This window comes from Hemitrygon akajei, chromosome 12, assembly GCF_048418815.1.
Source record: "Hemitrygon akajei chromosome 12, sHemAka1.3, whole genome shotgun sequence".
Taxonomy (NCBI): domain Eukaryota; kingdom Metazoa; phylum Chordata; class Chondrichthyes; order Myliobatiformes; family Dasyatidae; genus Hemitrygon; species Hemitrygon akajei.
The window spans coordinates 90,186,008-90,206,300 of record NC_133135.1 but is presented as its reverse complement, the minus strand read 5'-3'; the positions used below and the strand labels follow the sequence as shown (position 1 = coordinate 90,206,300).

The 20,293-nt window shown below is 37.4% G+C and overlaps 2 protein-coding genes across 10 annotated transcripts in view; one reads left to right on the top strand and one right to left on the bottom strand.

Moving 5' to 3' along the window:
• The window catches only part of ralgps2 (Ral GEF with PH domain and SH3 binding motif 2), a 516,901-nt gene that overhangs the window by 158,407 nt on the left and 338,201 nt on the right, over positions 1-20,293 (bottom strand). The gene's annotated exons all lie outside the window — the stretch shown is intronic.
• angptl1a (angiopoietin-like 1a) overlaps positions 18,599-20,293 on the top strand; it is a 139,484-nt gene continuing 137,789 nt past the window's right edge. For all 4 annotated transcript variants that reach the window (XM_073063660.1, XM_073063662.1, XM_073063661.1 and 1 more), the window contains exon 1: positions 18,599-18,990. The gene's annotated coding sequence lies outside the window, so the exon portion shown is untranslated. The remainder of the gene's footprint in view (positions 18,991-20,293) is intronic.

Here is a 20,293-nt window from a genome sequence, read left to right as displayed (position 1 = left end):
AAATTGACCTTTATTTCCTGATACATCTCTCTACCCCTTAACATAAAGCATATTCATTATAATGTAAAGAACCTTGTTAATCAAGGGTACTTAATCCAACAAATTAACACACCAGGGTGGCTTTTGATCAAGACCCTTGAAGCTCAACAGTTTGAAGCTGTGATGAAATTACCAACCCAAATGCAAAAAGTAGTGTGTGGTAGAGTTTATCACATTAAAATCATTAGCTGACTTTCTAATAGTCAGTTCGGGAAACAAATCACTCAATTCACTTGGAAAACCAAAGCTTAAGCTACGAGGCCTTCACTACACAGTACTGGGGGAGGAGTTGGGGAAAGGGGAGAGACAATAAATCTAATGACATCAACTGGAATACAAAAATAAACTTATCTAAATGCCTGTGTTCCAAATAATTGCTACACGTTACTACAGAAAACACTCTGCTACATAGAGTTTATTGGAATCCTTGGAGTTGTCCTATATTCAGTTGGTACTGATTCACTAACCATCATTTTAAACAATTAGTGCATATGCACTCAGCTCTCCAAGAAAATCATTCCAGGCACTGGGAAAAGAGCCAGTTCAGTTGGTTTCTGAAGCTTTACAAATATTACAGGATATACAGCTGAGAAACTACCTCTACCCACTTAATGAGTTTCCAATATGGCTTCCCTGTCTGCCAGAATATAAAGTGAATTCAGTTTAGTTCCACATCACTGCCATCATCAAATAAATATATGCTCTCCAAAATGTCTGACTTTAATAAAAGAAACAAATCTCCACTTTACAAGAAAGTAAAGTTGAAACTATTGCATAACAAGCCATAATTTAGAAAAATAAAATCAATGTCAGCACTGAAAGCTTGAAAAGCCACTTGCGTTGCCTTTAAGGCATTCGTTTAGTTTATTATATTTTCGCTTTAGTAATTCATTTGTAATTATTTTCTAGTTAAAGTTAAGATTGTTGAAAGTAAATTTGTTGTCTGTGATGTATTGCGGCATGCGATGTCGTCATACTGGTTTGGAGAAACGGGAAGGAGGGGGCTTGTGTGTGCAGGATCAGTGCGAGAAAAGTTTTCATTCTACGCACTAAGAAACATCATAGAAGTAACGCCGTAAGTTCATAAGATAATTAATATGTTGAAGTAAAAATGTTAACGTTGATTCTGTTAAAAGTAATGACGGTTGATAAAATTTATTTTCTTGTGCTATTGAAAGAGTTGCTGCATAGTTTGTGTTGAAGTGTATTTAAAGCCAGTTGATGGCGTAGGTAGATTCTGACTGTATGTTGTACTTTAATGTAATATAGTTTGTTGTAGTTTTACTTTTGCAAGTATTTATAATCTAAAGGAAACATACTGTATATATTTTGTATTGCTTTATCAACAGTTTTCACCATACGTTAATGTGGAAGAGTGAACAGTAAACGGTTAATCTTACTGCAATGCTGTCTTCATTGACTACAGTTTACTTCGGTGTTTAGTTCAGAGTTCTTACACCTGAATGAGAACACTACACCACTATCAAAAATTTGCAATGGCTATGCCTAATCTTCCAGAGTACAAAAGTTAACAAAACTAACAAAAGTTAGTTTGAAAAGAATTTAAGAAGATTGAATTGGGACAATTGCAAATTTATATATGAAGAATTTTAACTTTGAAATAACCTGAATCCTCTTGTCATTCTGAAAGAAAAAAACTCCATTAGATTATCTAATTCTTTGAAGTAGCGAGTGAGTGAGTGACATCTTGCAGGGCGGGAACCATTTGAAAACTGTAAGTCTCATTGGGAGTGAATTATTTTTGAAGTAGTGAGTGAAACAAGTCTCATCAGGAGTGAGTTTTATTTGAGCTAATAAAAAGAAGGGTGAAGTACGTGGAGCAGCCATTGTTGGAGTGGGTCAGTGTTAGAGTGGTCCAGTTTTTGCAAGAACTGAATTGGGCAAACACAGGTAGATGTTCGAAGTAAGATTCTAGTAAGTTTTTATTTTATTTTTCTTTGTCTTAATACATACCTATTGTGCTGAGAATCAAAGTTCAAAATAAATTTATTATCAAAGTACATAAAAGTCACCATATACAACCCTAAGATTTATTTTCTTGCGGGCCTACACTGTAAATCCAACAAACACAATAGAATCAATGAAAGGCTGCAACCAACAGGACAGACTAATAACCAATGTGCAAAGGACAACAAATTGTGCAAATGCAAAAGAAAATAATACCCCCCACTCCACTTAACTGTTAAGTGAAGATCTAATGCCATACTATTTTGAAGGACCACTGTATGCATGGCAACCATTTCTGTTGTTACTTTTCCCAAGGCTTCAACTGTGTCATTGCTTACTCTTTCTAAGGCTGCAGCAACATTTTTAATCTTTCTTATATTCCTTGCAAACCATAAAACAGGAATAAAATTGATGCAAAACAATCTTCTTCTGAAATGTCTCCTTTACTTCTAGACTTGGGAGGTAAAGGGAAGGTGTGTTTAAGTCTCATGGCAGAAAAAACATACCCGAAATAACAAGATCCTAACCAATTGTGTGGAAGAGAGCTGTAGGCTCCATTTCCGCACATAAAATACATGTTGTTTCATGAACTTATTTATTATTACTTGACAGGAGCTTTATTGAATTGTAATATTTTTGATAGTCAATAACACAAGTATACAGTCATCTCAACTGGCACATTATGATAGATATTGATCCCAAAGGAAATTAGAGTGCCACAGTAGCATTACTAGTGCACAGATTTACAAATATACAAATACTTGAAGAAAAATGAGAAAGAATAAAAAATAAGTTACCTCAGGTAGTGTTGGGGAAGCAGTGAGTCCGCAGAAGGACTCAAGACAGATTGGGAGAATGGGTAAAGAAGTGGCAGGTGGAATATAGTTTTGGGCAGTGTATGGTCATGCACTTTGGTAGAAAAAATAAAGGCATGGACTATTTTCTAAACAGAGAGAAAATTCAAAAATCAGAGGTGCAATTGGATTTGGCAGTCCTTGTGCAGGATTTCATAAATGTTAACTTGCAAGTTGAACCAGTAATAATGTAGGCATATGTAATGTTAGCTTTCCTTTAGACAGGACTAGAATATAAGAGCAAGGATATAATTCTGAGGCGTTATAAGGCATTGGTCAGACTGCACAGGAGTATTGTGAACAGTTTTGGGCTCCTTAGCTACGAAAAAGCTGTGCCAGCATCAGAGAGGGTCCAGAGGAGATTCATGAGAAGGATTCCAGGAATGCAAGTGTTAATGTATGAGGAGCGTTTGAAAGCTTGGGGCTCATTGGAGTTTAGAAGAATGATGCGGGATCTCATTGAAACCTATCGAATATTTTAAAGTCTAGATAGAGTGGATGTGGGGAGAATGTTTCCTATAGTGGGTAAGTCTAGGACCAGAGGGCACAGCCTCAGAATAAAGGGACATCCATTTAGAAAAGATATGAGATTGAATTTCTTTAGCTAGAAGGTAAAATCTGTGAAATTCATTGCCACAGACAGCAGTGGAGGCTGAGCGGAGGTTCTTGATTAGTAAAGACATCAAAGGTTACGGGGTGGGGGGGGGAGAAGACAAGAAAATGAGAGGGATAATAAATCAGCTATGATGGAATAGTGGAGATGCAGTCGGCCCTCCTTTTTCGCGGGTTCTGCATACGCGGATTCAACCAACCTGTACAGACTTTTTTCGTCATTATTCCCTAAACAATACAGTATAAAAACTATTTACATAGCATTTACATTGTATTAGGTATTATAAGTAATCTAGAGCTGATTTAAAGTATACGGGTGCATAGGTTACCGTGGATTGGGAATTAAAAAAACGAAAGTTCTCTAAGTCGGAACAGGTACATCCAGTATTATTTAGCGTCAGTTAGTCAAACGTTTGTCTTAGTATATAGTATATATTTTACCTTTCCATGCATATAAAACACTTAAGAAATGTATATTTTTCAATAATTAAGCCACTGCGTTGCTTAGTAATAATTGTAACTTTCATCGAGGCAGGGCCTTCACATGCTCCATTATTCTCACTTTATCCTTTAAAATTGTTCCGATCGTTGACCGACTGTAGCCTAACGCTTTTACGATGACCGATGGCGTTTTACCTCTTTCTGATCGCTTTATTATTTCCATTTTATTTTCAATCATGATCGTTTTCCATCAACGGAACAGAAAAACTGCAGGCGGCAGGTCCCGAGCTCCGCCAGGTCCTAAAGTCCACTGCACTGAGACAGGTTAAATAAGGTGCACCTCTGCCGGGTCCTAAAGTCCATTGCACTGAGACAGGTTAAATAAGGTCCAAAGCTCCGCCGGGTCCTAAAATCCACCGCACTGAGACAGGTTAAATACGGGACTTGAGCATCCGCGTTTTTTGGTAACTGTGGGGGGGTCCTGGAACCAATCCCCTGCGGATAAGGAGGGCCGACTGTACTTGACGGGGCAAATGGCCAAATTTTACTCTTTTGTCTTATGGTCTTATTGTAGCAGAATTGGGCTATTTGGCCCATTATTTGGAAAGCAGAGGACACTGTACCCGTTTACATAGACCCACTAAACATCAATGATAGAAACCATAGTTTAACATAATTTCACTAAGACAGTGATTCCCAATGGGGGTGGTTACATGTCCTAAGGGAGAATTAGGAGAAATAGAAGTCGTCAGGGGATGTTCCAAATTCTTGGGCGGGGTGGGCAATAAGTGGCACCCTAACTTAGGGAACGAGACCTGACTGACTGTTAGTAGAGCAGACTCTTCCAAAAAAAGGATGAGGCATTGGAATAAGGAAGAACCATAGCTCTGCAGGAGTTGAGCACTTGTCGCCACAATGTGTCTAAAACTTGCCACTCTCATTCAACCTTACTAACCACAGAGACGCTTTTGGGGAGGCATGAATTAGCAACCAGAGTGCCCAGCAATTCCCTTTGACTCACGGCACAGAACGAGTACATGCAATTTAACAAGTGGTAAGTCAAGTACACCCTCTTAACTTTTTCTACAGATCTACAGAAAACAGGTTGCACAACGATACAGCACTGGGCAGAAGCAAATGGTGAAATAGTGCCAATCAGTGAATCTGCCAACCTGAGGATTCCTCTTGACATGTTCAAAGTGATCTCAGCTTCATATGTGCAGTCAAGAACCATCTTTGGGGATTATGAGACCTTACGTGACTGGTTAATCACGATAACTGGAATAGTATAAAGGCAGCTTGCTGAACACCAATTCTATCCTGACTATTCTATTCCAATCTGAATTCTTGTCAACATAATTTTCACTGTTGTGATTGTCCTCATCTTTGCCTTGCTGTTCCTTTGCATGCCACTACCATTGTTTGTTACGTACCCCGTAACTGGATCACTTACCAGTAAAGATAGAGAGGTCCGCTGAGGTCTGATGGTACCATTTTCAAACGTTTTTATTTATAAAGGGGCACAAACGTAAGGTTAATACAAACATTCAGATAACATACGTTGTCAATACTCAATCTAAAGCGTAGGGGTAGTACTACTCAATAAGAACTAAGCTCTATCGTTGTCTAGGGGTTAAATGATTTGTCCAATTGAAATATAAAAGTCTCGCCAGTTCATGGAGGCTTTTTGCCGCTTGAGGGACCGCTGGGTGTTCACGGGTTGGAGAGAGAAAATAAACTTGCCAGCCTTCTGGACTCAAAGCGTGAGATCGAGAACGGGAGTTCCTTGTTGTCAGTCTGAAATCCTTTTCGGGGTTATTAGCCACTCGATTCCCTAGCTAGGGGATCCAAATCACATGTGGCTTCTGAGCAGCTTCCCGTTATTACGAGAGGAATCAGCGATGGTCTCCGTCTAGTGCGTCGCTGGAGTACCGCCTCCAGCAGTCTCCTTTTTATCATGGCTGGCAGAGTTGTAAATGTCAAACAAGGTAGGGTGAGGCCAGCCCCACACCACATTGCCCGAGGGTGTCCATGTCCCTGATAGCTGGCACGTACTATAGAGTTGCAATTCACACAGGTGCCTCTAAGAACAATGGTCAACTCCGTGGCATTGTCTCTCATTTCCTGGGTCCAAGACCCGAATTAATAGCGATCTTGTGATTCTCTTGAAGGAGGGGGCTGGTCCCGCACCCTTCGGCCCCTCAGAGCTGTGGTACTTTCATAACATGTTCCATTGTGTCAACTTGCTGTCTTCATCAACATCCAATAGGCATTCCCAGTTTGTGCTAATTTTTTACTTTAATTTAGCACCGTTAATGATGGATGAATACGTATGGCAGTGAAGCCTTGTATTCTAAGCCTACTATGAAACAGAAACTACAGAAAGTGCATTAATATAATGTTATAAACCTGAAGTATGGCTTTATTCCATTCATCAGATCAGCAATGCCCCATGTGTTTTATTTGTAATACTGTACTGTCTAATGACCCTATGAAACCATCAAGATTGCAGGAACACTTCTATAAAAGACACCCTGAAAAGGCTACTTATTACATTATTCAGTTCCAGAAGATAAAAGAAGCACTTGAAAAGCAATGCACTCTCAAGTCCTTTGCCAAGAAAGCTAAAAATTACCTCAATAGTGGTCTCATTGCTCCTTACAACAATTGCAAAATGATAGCAAATTGTGGAAAATCTCATACAATTGTTGAAAGATTAATAATGCCTGCTGTTTTAGAAGAGCTCACCACTGTTTTCAAAAAGGATACCAGTATTTTAAAATCAGTCCCTCTGAGTAATAACTATAGATCTTCATATTTACGAAATGAGTGAAAACATCGAGTATCAACTAAACACAAAGTACACTGCAGATGCTATGGTCAAATCAAATCAATTTTGTACGTCTTGAGTATCAACTATGCACCAAGAATTTGGGATAAAACTAGATGGGTTAACTGTGTGAGACAATGAGGCACTTATCAAAAATGTAAATTTATGAAGAGATTCTCCGTAAAAAGTTAAAAACAAATATCATCAAAGAATCAATCTATGACAAGCTCAAAATGTATATTAAAGATAAAAGTATTCCAATTAGAAACATGATTTCTTGTGCAACAGATGGAGCATCATAATGACAGGTTACCATGCTGGTTTAGTGGCATTTATGAAAAAAGAAATTCCAAGTCTGTTTGCAATCCATTGTGTAATTCATTATCAACATCTCACAGCCAAAAATCTTAGCTTGTAACTTTTTTCAAGCATGACTCTTGTAATATCTGCTATCAACAAAATTAAAGCTCATCCATTAAATAGCAGAATATTTTGCCAGTTATGCCAAGAAAAGGATTAAGTCTGAATGCTTGCTTCTTCACATTGAAATGCAGCGGCTGCTTAAAACATCACTTTGACACCGTGGCTGAATTTTTGCTCAAAGTTGACAAGAGCTTGGGAAACAGGATTGACTTCTACATGGTGATGTGGCATTTCTAGCTGATGTATGACAGAATTAACATTCTAGATATGAAACTGCAGGATGAGAATTTCAAGTTAATCCAGGCAAAAAGTCCGGTGTCCACTTTTATCAGAAAATTGGAAATATTTTCTCATAGTTTCCCTGCATGGAAAGTATGGCACTCTCTTTCACAGACAGTGATTTGCAAGAGTACTGCTTACACCTGCAGTCACTGAAGAAGGATTTTCAAAATCGATTCAAGGATTTGAACAATTTGGAAATTCCAGTCTGGGTAATTAACCCATTTCTTTGCAAGAAGAAATGACTGAAATTCAGAATGAAGAAGCAAAAATGCTTTTCAAAAACGTCAGCTTTTGTGGTACGTGGCTACACTATCATACGAGGTTTTCCGGGTATTGGAAAAAAGCCGAACTGCTCTTCATTATATTTCCATCCTCCTACCTTGTTGAAAGAGGCTTCAGTGCAGTGAACCACATAGTCACAAAAAACAGAAACAACTTATACATTGTTATGCATAGTGACTTAAAGCTTTTGCTGTCACAACATGAATCAGATATTTCAACTCTTACTAAAATTCATCAAGCTCAAGGATCACATTGATATTGAAGCTGCTGTACAACACACAGGTACTGTGTAAGCTAGATCTAAACACAAAAATGAATTTAAAGCGGAATCATTTTTCTCATGTTAGCATATGGTAGACATGTTTTTACACTATGGGGGCACCGGAAAGTATATTGTGCCTAAGAGGGGCATTGGGCTAAAAAAGGTTGGGAAACTATGCACTAAGGGTTCCTAATCTTTAGTGCAGTAATGTGCTAAGTACATTCAGTTCATATTATCTGCAATGTATACCAAGTTGGTTCCAGGACTCATCTCAACATTTTTCCATAAACACAATTTACACTAAGGATTCCATCATTACTTCCCTAACACTTCCATATCAGTTTGTGTTCATCAGCTCTATGCTGCATACTTTTCTAACAGAGCATTGTCTTTGGTTATACAGCTGTACATGGCCATTTCAAAATCGATTACTGCTTGGATAGATCAATTTACTCCATGTTAATCAGCTAATACCATTGATTTTAGGTAAAGAAGATGTTTCAATCAATTTATTAATGAATGTTATATTTCATTTGGAACATCACGTGGCCAGGCAGCATCTATAGGGAGAAGCACTGTCGACGTTTCGGGCCAAGACCCTTCGTCAGGACTAACTGAAAGGAAAGATAGTAAGAGCTTTGAAAGTAAGAGGGGGAGGCGAAAATGTGAAATGATAGGAGAAGACCGAAGGGGGCCCCCTCTGGTCTTCTCCTATCATTTCGCATTTTCCCCTCCCCCTCCGGTCTTCTCCTATCATTTCGCATTTCCCCTCCCCCTCCTACTTTCAAAGCTCTTACTATCTTTCCTTTCAGTTAGTCCTGACGAAGGGTCTCGGCCCGAAACGTCGACAGTGCTTCTCCCTATAGATGCTGCATGGCCTGCTGCGTTCCACCAGCATTTTGTGTGTGTTGCTTGAATTTCCAGCATCTGCAGATTTCCTCATGTTTGCTGAACATAAAATCAAAGATGTCATTCATTAATAATATAGTTTTAAAATATACACTACACAAGAATTTACTTTCAATATTGATGAAACAGAATTCACTGATCTGGACTCATCAAATTAAATAAAATGTGCAGGAAGAAATATGATTGTAAACTTCACCTAAAAGTAATATGAGGGAGATTACATGCCAAGATTCAGAGACTGGCCATCATGTATCCACAGCTATAAAAAGAAAAAGCTTGAGTACAAAAAGCATGCAAAAATATTTTCATGTGAGAAATCACTATAATAATAAAATGTTCTTAAACAATTGATTTCCAAGACATAAAGGAGAAAATTGGGTGAAGACAAGATTCGAAACTCAACATTTTGTTATGTATTCCTTGTGCATTTCCTCAGGCAACTCCCCCAATTAGGTTATTTAAAATGATCAAAATCCTGGTATCCTGATCTTCAGCAAGTGATAAGAGTGAACATTATAAGCCTAAATAATTTCCATTATACAATACAAACTGATTTAGTTAGCTTTGTCTGCGGTAGCACAGTGACCTAATGCAGTTCATGCATTGCACTGGATTGCTAAGTTTACTAACAAATAACAATTCTTCCAGATTGCTAACTGAGGCAAGATCCAAATATTTACTTTTGGATTGCAGTCATGAGTCATGGCAATGGCCTTATAAAGCATTAAAATATTTAGTATCAGGTGATTGTCACTTAAAACCTTGACAGATAAACTTTATTAGATTAACAACTTCCCAGTGATGACTGGTCTTCTAAATTACATTCATGCCTTACAAATATATTTTTTAAAATAGACTATTTAATTTGAAATAAGATATAGCTCATTTTCTGTCCCATATACTGAAAGATAAATGAGAAAAAGTACAGCAGCAAAGGAAAAGTAGAGGTCAAAATTTTATGCACACCAAATAGTAAACTGGTTGTGATGAAATTCAAAGTAATTTTATTCTTAAAAAGCTGAAATTTAAAAAGAACTTGTCTATGATGCAATTATGTGATGACTGTCCTAGTTTTACATCTAGGCCAAATCAATGATAATTTGTCAGTTTCCCTGGTGTTTGGAAAATTAAATAGTTTTTCATATTTTAAAATAATACATTTTCTTTTAAGTCAATTTTCAAATTTACTATTGGCAGCTGATTCAGTTAAAAAGATATCCAAAATTAAAAACTTATGGCCTTTTTTTGTTGTTAACTTTTTGCTGGAAGGCAGTTTAATAAATCTTTGATCAAGCTAAATAAAAGCACATTGATAACTTCTATTTATCTTTGAGATTTTCCAAGGTAATTTTCCAAAGAGAAACAAGATACAAATTAATCTTTGCAGAATATACAGAGAACAGAATGCTAGAGATTAATAGGACCACCTTAAGTAATATTTGATCATCACTAATTTTATAAGAAATAAATGCATTAAAACAATTAATAATGATTATTAATAAAACAATAAATTATGTCAAACCCATTATTGAAGTGTGACTGTTCTTCAACTAACTAAAAAATATCACAGGCTTGAATCATACAAATGTATCACATTATAAGATACACCCATGAAGCAAAACAAAATGTTTTTTAATTCTTTCTCAAAAACAAGACGGGAAATCGCTGCCCATTCCAAAAATATCTTCTTAAGGGTGACATATCTGCTAGAAACTTTCTAAGTAAAAGGCATGCCCAGAATGCTATTTGATGGAGTGTCAAGGTTTAAATGATGGTGAAAGAACAATGATTTAGGATGTTGTGAAATGAGGATGGTTAGGCTGTTTTGCATATTCTTGGTTTGTTTCCTTGGTAAAAGAGTTTATTTGAGGGGTGCTTTAAAAGTAACAATATGAACATAAGCAACTAGAAATTCAAACTTGTATGAACAGCTCCTTTTTAGAGTCATAGAGTAATACAGTTCAGAAACAGATTCTTCGGCCCATCTAGTCAATGCCAACCATAGCATCCACCCTGCTAGTCCCAGTTGCCTGCATTTTCCCTATAATTCTCCAAGCCTCCCCCCCCCCCCCCCCGACAAATATTGGTTTCATCATGGTCTGGTATGACACTTCAAATGCACAGGAACATAAGAAGCTGCAGTGAGTAGTGGACTCTCTGACCAATATATCTAGGAACATCTCTATCCACCATTGGTAATATCTGCAGTGCCTCAAGTAGCATCATCTATCAACAATACGCACTATCCAGGCCATGTCATCTTTTCACAGCTACTATCTTTTAAGAGGTACATAAATCTAAAGTCCCAAACCACTGAGGTCAAGAACAGTTACTTCCTTTCGACTATTCAGTTCTTGAACAAACCAGCAAAGCCATAGTCACTACACCATGACCACTTTGCACTAAAGTGGACCTTGTATATTGAAAAAGGAAACGCAAGGTAATATTAAATGGCTAAAGTTACACATCTACATTTACATATTCTGCTGTAAATGTGTGTCCTTGGCAAGAACCAGCTGGTTTTGGGAATATATTTTGCACATCAAGCATTCATCCTCAGGGGTTAATCTGTTACTGAACTTCCTTCAATATACTTCAAATACACTTCTTTCATTATGACATATTTTACTACTGTCTTTCAATGCCTCTGACTTCCAGGGATTGCTAAACTTTGTTCTGTGCCTGAAGATATTCTGCATCATTAAGGAATACCATTTAGTATGACCATTGCCTTTCTTGTTTTCACATGACAAGAAACAAAATATCTATCAACCTCCAATTTAAACAACTTGAGTCATTTAAATATTGGTAATAGATAAAGATCAATTTTCAAAAATAAAATGTTGGTAGTTTGGACAGTTAATGCACAAAGAGGTTTTCAAACACATTGAATGGCTCTAATCTGAAATGCATGCTGGGACTGAATGACTTTATTTAAAAACTTTACAAATCTAAGATTTTGTTCTATATTCTCAATGAGGGCAGGTGATGCAAGGAATACAGTGAAAATGTGTTCAGAAGCTTTTTCAGTCATCTGATCAGACTAGTGGGAATAAGTTGCTTCCGAAAATTAGCTGCTAACCAGGTAAACTTGTTCTTCATAGAACAAGTCAATATAAAACAACAACTTTATTTTGCTGTTTGACAAAAAAGGAATACATTATTCATAGAAAGTGCAACATTTTTCAGCATAGTACAGTAAATCCATGTAATAAGAACTAATTACTGTCACACAAAGCAGTAGCATGCTATAATGAAGTACCAATTGAAGTAGCAAGTCCAGAAATATATGTTGCTGTAATAATTGAAAGCAATTATCTCCGCATTTACAGACAGACATACTTTATTGATCCCAAGGGAAATTGGGTTTCGTTACAGTCACACCAAGAATAGTGTAGAAATATAGCAATATAAATCCATAAATAATTAAATAATAATAAGTTAATCATGCCAAGTGGAAATAGGTCCAGGACCAGCCTATTGGCTCAGGGTGTCTGACACTCCGAGGGAGGAGTTGTAAAGTTTGATGGCCACAGGTAGGAATGACTTCCTATGACGCTCAGTGTTGCATCTCGGTGGAATGAGTCTCTGGCTGAACGTACTCCTGTGCCTAACCAGTACATTATGGAGTGGATGGGAGACATTGTCCAAGATGGCATGCAACTTGGACAGCATCCTCATTTCAGACACCACCGTCAGAGAGTCCAGTTCCACCCTCACAACATCATTGGCCTTACGAATGAGTTTGTTGATTCTGTTGGTGTCCACTACCCTCAGCCTGCTGTCCCAGCACATAACAGCAAACATGATAGCACTGGCCACCACAGACTTGGAGAACATCCTCAGCATCTTTCGGCAGATGTTAAAGGACCTCAGTCTCCTCAGGAAGTAGAGACAGCTCTGACCCTTTTTGTAGACAGCCTCAGTGTTCTTTGACCAGTCCAGTTTATTGTCAATTCGTATCCCCAGGTACTTGTAATCCTCCACCATGCCCACACTGACCCCTTGGATGGAAACAGGGGTCACCGGTGCCTTAACCCTCCTCAGGTCCACCACCAGCTCTTTTGTCTTTTTCACATTAAGCTGCAGATGATTCTGCAGATGATTTAGAGTACCTTCACAAGATTCACAAGTGAGAATGGGTCAAAGCTTTTCACTGTATATTGGCCCAGTGGTATAAATACTCTTGCAACCCAGTCTGAATAATTCCATTATACATTACAGATTGCGTGCAGATAATATACAGTACTTGGAATCTGCTTAAAGTGACCAGGGAGGATCCAGTATTCTCTTCAGCAAGAGAAGAAAACATGAATGGTGAGGACAGCCTCTTTGGCTATTGCAACAATCTATGTTTTATATCTAGATGAGCATTTACAATAATCAGAATAACTTCCTCCCAGAGTACACTGTGTTCATCAATGTTCCTCTGATTTTAAAACTTTTTCTACTGATCCCCACAGTTGTTCCAAATATTAAATGGAATATCCTGCTTGCTCAGACATGGTAACATCCAGTAAGGCATTCCAACTATGGTGTTTGCATCTGGGTGACCTGTATGCTGAATTTGGTTAAGTTTACTGCTTAGCATTGGTACTCATCTTTTGGAGAGTTATTCAGCTGGATCTTTGGCTTAAAATTTAATTTTACTACAGGTCATTAGCACTTAAAAACAATTATTCAATATGAACAAGCAGACAAATATTCAATCAGATCATCAGGTCTGGGTTTCTTTGGCACTAAATTGTACTTTTTTGGATATTTATTTTAATTCATTCAAGTTGTTCTAACTGGCTTGCATGCTTCAAGAGCAACAACAAAAAAACAATAAAATTGACTAAGTCAGAGGAAGCAGGTGGAAACTAACACCAAGATAACATTTTGATTCAGTAATTTTGAAAAAAATGTTCCCTTCAGTAGCATGATTACGCAACCTAGCTTGTCTCCAAAATAACTTTAGCAAAAATTGTTAAAATTTCTTATGGCATCCTGAGGTTTTCAAAATCTAATGAAGAATATAATATATAAACAAAACTTATTGATATCAAAAATCTACTCCAATTTCTAAAAATAAAACAAATTTGCATCAATGAAAACAAGCAAACTAGAAAAATTGGAAGACCAAAGACAAACCGTTTCCTGTTGAATAAATAAGTGCCATGCACAATGTTTAGAACAAAGAGTTTAATTCTACTGCTCACTGAACTATTAGGAACAGGAAACATAATTTGTCTAAGGATTATACTCTTAAGGCACAATTGAAGAGTGCTGCAACATGTTATTAATAGCACATCTAAATCAAAAGAAATTTATAAATTGGCTCTATATGACAAAATCACCAATGTATTTTTGAGACAAAAAGCAGCAAGGCTCACACCAGTATGCAAAAGAAACTCAGAATCCAATGGCACAATGCTGGTAAGCTGTTTTAATTTTTTGAATGGAATCTTATGCCTGACATTTAAGTAGTTTCTCAAACTACTGCTGAAAGGGTGTTTAATAGAGTAGAATGTACTTTATGATAAGAAAAAAATAATTGCTTTAAAAATTAAGGAGTAAACTGGTTTAATTCAATAGCTTAAATGATACAGGAAGGCACTACACTCTTCACACCATGCTAGCTACATTAATTAAGAGATTGGATTGGAGCACAAAAGGTATTGACATGGAATGTTTAAAAATTATCCCTGGCTGAATCTGTAGCATATAACAGATGTATTTTTTGGTATACCTTTAAGGCTAGTATTTACTTTAACACTCTCCATGAGAAACCAGAGAAAGGCTTTTGCCCAAACCCCAAAATTCAATTGATGCACCATTCTGTACTGTAACTTCACAAGGTTCATTTACTTGTATATTTGTTATAGTTATTTCTATATATAAAAAGATAAGACGTTTATTTTGCTAAAATTTGTGTTACAGGAATGAAAGAATAAAGGAACATTAAAGTAGTTGTACATATGCTACATCACTCCTCTGAATTTGATGTTTTTTACTAGACTGCCATCGACTAATTTATTCCCCATCTGTCATATAGAAATGCCTGGGAAGGATAAGCCAAAGTCTCTAACCTGCACATCTTAATACCTGTTCTGTTTTTTGTTGTATCTGAAGTCTGCCAATTGGGAGGATATGTGATCCTAGGAAACTGCGGTATCAGATCAGTGATATTGTTGTTGAGTTGGATGTTTGAGAAGATGATTCCATGCCCCCTTTTAAACGGTTTCTCAAAATCAATCTTAGCTAAGACAATTATAGTTTTGATCCTTGATCTTGAAATCCTTTAAATAGGATTGGCTTGAGCTCCCACTTTCTACATCCTGAGGTAAGGCCCGTAATTGAAAAAATGCTATAATATAGCTTTACAAGATGGTGCCAAGTTGTGTCCTCTGTTGGGGTTGTGGTTCAGTTTTAGTTTTTTTTAGTGGGTTTTTGGGTTCATGGGGGTGGTTTTTAGTGACAGAGAGGGAAATCAGGGGTCAGGTTAAGGTTTGGGAATAGGGATGTGAGGGAATTAGAGAACAGGCCAGAGTCCTAAGTCTCTATTGACATCTGAAGGCCAGTGACATGGACTTTGGATATTGCAGACTATGTCAGGATGTCGGGCCTGATGTTAGACCAGCGTAGAAGGCTGGTGCCCATCCACAGGGTTAGTGAGATGCTGGCAGATTCCGGGGTTGGAATTCTGTGAAGACAGGAGGAACGATGTCCAGCAACCTCATGGGTTTGCAAATCAGTGAGACCAGAGTTCAAGGTGTAGTGTTTGGGGTCCTGTCATTGGTGTACAGTGATCAGTGGGTCCAGGGATCAATGCCAAGGATTGAGGTCTGAGGGTTGAATTGGAAGTCCAGAAGTCAAGGCCCGATGGCTGTAGCCCTGGGTGTACGAATCTCTGTGAGTCTGCTGGGGTAGTCAAAAGCCCAATGTCTGTGTGTTGAAGTCGGAATCTGAGTCTGCTCGGGGTTAGAGTCTGAAGGAGACTGCCTGCCTTGAGGTTAGAGGACTGTGCATGTGTGTGGATGGGAGGGAGGTATAGGGCTTGTTTTGCTGTTGGTGTTTTGTTGCTTGTTGCTTACTGCTTTGTTGCATTCTGTGTTGTTTTGCAAGCATTGTGGGCATGCTATGTTGGCACCAGAATGTGTGGCAATACTTGCACAGCCAACACAACCATGAGTGTGTTGCTTATCAATACAAATGAGGCACATATCAATATACATGTGTAGAATAAATTTGAATCTTGACCAAGATGCTACATTTTAGCCCCAAAATATCGCTTTTAAGGTTACCACCATATCTTTGGTTTTGGCCAGTAGCCTCATCCTGTAGTCTTTCATCCTGGCACTTTGAAAAGTGACAATGGTTTTTGCCCCAGCCATTACTTCAGGTACTGTGTGTCATGCTATACATACTAAAGGCGACATATATTTTGCTCTCTTCCCCTCTAAACCTTTTCCCAACTATCTGAAATCCAAATACCTTAGTTAATGGGATCCTGAGGGTCATCTTTGTCCACACAGTGACGCGTATATGAAACAAACTGCAAGGTATGAAATGTTAAATGTGTGGGTACATTTATATCAGTTAAAAGACATTTGGACAGGTACGTGGATAGGAAACATTTAAAGGGATAGAGACCAAATGCAGGAAAATGGGACTAGATCAAGTAGGGACCCTGAATGGGTTGGGATTAACAGCCTGTTCATCTGCTCTATAAAACAGACAGATTGTAGACAGGGAGAAACTATTCTCCGTAGAGAAAGAGTTAACAACTAAGGGACATAAGATAAAAAAGAATGGGTGGAGGATTGTAGAATGAGCAGTGACAGATTTTTGACTTAATAGGTTTTGACAATTAAAGTATGAGGAGAGATCAATGCTGGAGGGATCAGGGGCCCAGGCTTGTTCACATGCCGGTTTAAATGCCTCTAAAGTAGTACTATCATATCTGCTTCTACCGTCTCCTCTTCAACGCAAACCTCTGGAAGATAATATGCAGATAAAGCAAATAAACAGTATATTTAACCTGCACCGCCAGAGGATTTGAGTACTAAATTAGCAATGTTACTTTCAAATTATAAAAGGCCAGGGAGAATCCAGACATAGAACATAGTGAACTAAGCTGGTCTCCCTACCTCAGGAAGGATATATTTGTAGTGGGAAAGCAGTACAAGTGGGCTCAGTAGATTGATTACTGGGATGTCAGGTATGCCATATGAGAAGAAAATAAGAAAACTGTCTCTATAGCATCAAACTTAGAAAACTGAGGAATAATCTCATTAATACATTTAAAGTTTTCTTAAGTCTCCAAGTGCTAGATGTGATGTTAATGTTTCCCCTGTATAGGCTGTTTAGAAACTAAAAGAGTCAGCCATTCTGGACAGAGATGAGAAGAATTTTTTTCTTCAGGATGTAGTGTATCATTGGAATTCTTTACCTAAAGACTGTGTAAGTCATTGAATTTGTTCAAGCGAGAGACCAAGAGACTTTTTGATATTAAGGGAATCAAGAGATATAGCGTCAGCATAGGAATATCTCACTTGAATTAAAAAGTTACTAATGATTTCAGTGAATTGCAAAGCTGATGGGAGGAGCCATACAGCCTACTCATTTCTTAAAAGTTCTTATGTTCCAATGTGATTTGCAAAAAGCCAAACAAATACAGGCAGCAAATGGTTCAAGTCCGGAATGCACTGCTGACAGTTGCGCAGCAGGCAGATATTGCTAGAAATCTGCACCTTCTGCATCTTTTAATCAGTTATTCTACGATCAGAAGTCTTGTCTACAGAAGGGATTCCATTTGGCACAAAGACAACTGGCAGGACCCGCTGAATGTCCTAAACCACTCCTGAACCAGGGAAATAGACTGGAGAAGCAGGGAGCCTAGCCTCAAAATTGAAAGTGTATCATGTATATACATAATAATGACTATCATAAGAAAGAATAATTAGTAGTAACAGGCAAATGCAAGTTCAATGCACTACATGCTACTGGGATACAGAGTGGAGCTCAAAATAATTTTAATAATATCTAATGTAATCTGCAATTAACATAAACCTCAGCATGATGCGGTAACTGATTTTTATACCACAGTATGCAGTTCAAAGTAAACATTATTATCAAAATACATACATGTCACCATATACAACCCTGAGATTCATTTTCTTGTGGGCATACACAGTATGGTTACTATTCTGTAGATTTGTTAAAACCCATTGTTCAAAGATTAAATGCAAATTATTATTTCCCATTTTAACCAATTAGAAATCGACAATTGAGGAAATAACATGTTCAGTAAATTGCACATTTACTGAACATTTACTGCACAATTACAAGAACTTTGGCCAGGAAGCTATTTTTCATTTGTTCTAATCAATTTTTAAGAAGTTTGTTGTTCTAAGCTAAAGCTGCAGCACATAAACCTCAGCTAAGACATCATATTATAAACCACATGCTTTGATTTTTTTGTAATCAGACTCATTTTTGATAGCGTGCAAAGTATAGTTTAGTGACGTGGGTGTGAGCACTGACAGTGTAAAGTGCAAACAAAGAAGAACTTTTATCCCCATTCCATCTGTTTCACTAGGAACCTGTGATTAAACGTTCGGAGAAAGGAAATCACTTGCTCAATTAGTTCTAAGTGCCATTACGTCATAGGTGTGTAGTTCTCATAAACCTCATGCTCGTGTTCTTAAGGAGACTGTCAGTCTGGCTTATGTTGATCCAGTGTCTACCAACTGCAACCCACCATTTCACAGAGACGAGCCCTGAAGCTGTGAAACGGTACAGACAGTTGCACCACAGCAGCAACGAGTCTCATGATCTTTCTGTTAACTGAAAACAGAGCTTTAAGTCTGGCACAGGGTTGCAGTGCTATATTCCTTTCAGGTTTATTAAAGGTATTGCATGCAAATAATTTTGTCAGAAAACAATGCTTTTGGATCTGTAACAACATGGAAGAGAGCTTTTCACGAGTTTGTTTGCTGCTGCAGAAATCTTTGTGACTATTTTAAGGAGCAGTACAAATATTTGGAAACTTTTCATCTGACTTTGAAACTTCATTGCAACACGCACACAGGAAAAGGAATCAGGTTTGTTTTATTCATGAACACAATGTAGAGTTTTTTGGCTTGCTGATCGTTGTTAATGAGTTTTGATATAATTTGCTCTTTGGACAATCACAAGTTTTGTTTATTGTAGCAAAGAAGTGTGATTACTAAAGCAATTTAATCAAGTTGTTAATGACAGCATTATTCAATACCAGTGGTTTACGCCCGGGAAGTTTAGTTTTCTGACCTTGCCTTTACTTCAACCAGTGTTTTGTTTGAAATGCTTTTCATTTAAAATAGACAAAATATATTACTTTGGACTTGGAATATTCAACATGATCTTTAGGCAAACTTTTTAGTCGCCATGGAACTTTTTAGATTAGCACATGAATGTGAGGAAAATGGAGGGATATGGAAATTGTATAGGCAGATGAGATTAAATTAGCAATCGAATGGCGAATTAAACTAATGTGCTCAGCACAATATTATGGACCGAAGGGCCTGAAATGAAAGTCCTGCACTGTACTATTTTCTCTATGATTTAAGTACGTGTCTGAAAAATTTAATCTCTTAAAGCTTTTAAATCCTAATGTAGCATTTTTCCTGACTTAATGCCAAAAATGTGTGCACTAAGTCTTCACGAACCTTTCACTCTCTGTTCAACATATTTGTAGAAACATAAATGTTGCAGGTTGCAAATACTGCATATCACATTTCTTTGGCAGAAGAAAATTACCAGCTAAAAAGGCTTTCGTTAACAAAATGATAAATCTTGAGCAGAGATTGAAAAAAGCTTGAGCTGCAAAATTAGTTTCCTGAGCCCACATTAAAACTCATGTTCTATTTGGCTTGATACTAACTTCATGAATGTTAAATCAAATTCCAACTCAGATGGCGGTCTTTTTGCCTTATAAATGAGGTATTAGCAGAACATAATGGTGCTGAAGTTTTACTTGGGTTGCTTTAGAGTTTGGACCACTACCTCAATTACCATCTTTAAAAAATTAAATATAGCGTTCACCTAATTTGTCCTGGTGCCATTTTAATTTAATCTCAAATTATAACAGGAGTAGTTGTTTCCAGCAAAATTATCAACTTGGGTTTGAAATACATTTCTGAAGTAATACAAATTATCCAGATGCTAAATTACAAATTTAGCTTTGTCATGTCTTTGTAAGGCCTTTCCAGTGTCTCAAGAGAACAACTTTACATGATCAGCCATGTCGACTTTCTTTCTAGATCAATTGCTAATGCTTTTTAAGATTTATTTGCCGAAAGTGCAACCCTGGAAAGTGGCTGCAATGTTCCAGGATCTTTTTATATCAGGAGCTCAGTTAGAGATTTA